The sequence below is a fragment of the Mastacembelus armatus genome, chromosome 20 (assembly GCF_900324485.2).
Source record: "Mastacembelus armatus chromosome 20, fMasArm1.2, whole genome shotgun sequence".
Taxonomy (NCBI): domain Eukaryota; kingdom Metazoa; phylum Chordata; class Actinopteri; order Synbranchiformes; family Mastacembelidae; genus Mastacembelus; species Mastacembelus armatus.
Genome location: NC_046652.1, coordinates 9729406 through 9731239, shown reverse-complemented (window position 1 = coordinate 9731239; position 1834 = coordinate 9729406).

Sequence of the window (1834 nt, the reverse complement as noted above, 5' to 3'; positions counted from 1 at the left end):
TTATGTACACGTGAATGGAGCGGGGGGTACCCTGAAGTAAGCAAGGTAATGGAACAAAACAAGCACAGAGGTTATCTGAGGTACACTTGTCTGTGGATCCACTAAGAACCAGATATACAGGCAGCTTGGTTTACAAGGGCAGGTAGAAAGGTAGAAGTCCCACCCATTATTCTGTTAAACTTGGACACTGGGCTCTATTTTTCAAGCACTGCTGGGTGGTCTAGGTGACATTGTCATTAATTGTAAATTTGTTAGGTAATATATAGATAATTAAAACTTAAAGGGTCTCAGGTGACTCCTGCATTTTTATCTAATCTTGAAGGGCCTTCTGTAAAACTGTGTTTTTGGTTATTGCTTCTTATTGTGCATATTGTTAAAACACAGAAGCCATGTCTTTTACTTGTATTCAGTCAAATTACAGCTTTTAACCCAAGTAACTTGTATACATGCCATATATTACGTAGCCTACAGGATGAGTTTGGCCACTTGTACACCAGTTATCAATCATATCAATTTGCATAAGTTACACTATGTTTTAGAAGACATTTATTAGGATGTTATTAGGACACTTTTTTAAATATTTGTTTTTTGTTGTTTTTTTGGCTGTTGACTCTGACACTATATGACACAGGTTTTTGTAACATACTCTGATATACTTTTTTGCTAATAAAAATACAAGTATTTACTTAAAATAAAACTATATTACTCTACTTGATCAAATGTACTTAGTTATAGTCCACCACTGCCCAAAGCTTTTGGCAAGTTAACCCTGAACACAAAATTGTCAGAATAAGAATCAATTCGATCAATAAGCATATGAAGTAATATAGTAGTAGTAGTAGTAAACACAATGGCTCCACAAAGCTGTCCATTTCAAGACTGTTAATCTGATTTGGAAGAACTCGTTCAGGAGATAATGCTTGTCACTTCGTATGTTGGACTTTTATGGGTCCGTAAAAAACAATTTTACCGGGAGTACATGAAAGCATCATGCCTTTGAGTTTGAACAGAAGCCTGTTTCATGGACCTGCCCACAACACATGCAAGACATTCAGCATAGTTGGAGTTTGCCGAGTGGCAGGGGGGCATTGCCCCCTCCAGTGGTTGACATGTATCACTACATTGAGTCCAGAATAGGTCCAATAAAATACATTTATTTTAAGAAATAAATCTGAAATCCATTATGGTTGGTTTTGTAATAAATTCAGTTTTACGTCCAGCGGCCACAGTGTCCTTTGGTTCTCTGATTCTTCACCACCACCAGGGGACTGGGACGTCCAGCCGCTCTTAGCCGGCCTGTGAACACCTTCGCCATGCATGGGTTGTACCACAGTCCCCCTTGGTCTATGGTTCTTCCCCATCACCAGGGGAACAGGACATCCGACAGCCATTAGCCGGCCTATGAGCACCTTCACCTGCCATGGGCTGTACCACAGTGCCTCTTGGTTCTCTGGTTCTTCTCCACCATCATGGGACCATGACCAATTGATACTAAAGCCAGTGTGAAAGGTGAAAATGCAAGTCTAAGTGGCTAATCAATTTACTAGGGTCAATAGCCAAAACACAATGTTCCTCTCATTTTTGTCGTCTTCTACTAGTCAGCAGGTGTCACTGCCGGACCATGCAAACATTAGGACTAGGAGAGCGGGTAGCTATCTTTCAGGCTCAGAAGAAGTCAGTATCTACTCTAGTGAAACTATCTATCATGCAGTAGATCAGTCTATGAGCAAAATGAAAGCTGAGCTGGCAAAAAAAGTCAGTCTACAATATATCTGTGAAACCAGCCGCAGAACATGGCAAAAGAGTCAGGTGGCAGTCACACCCAATCTGCATT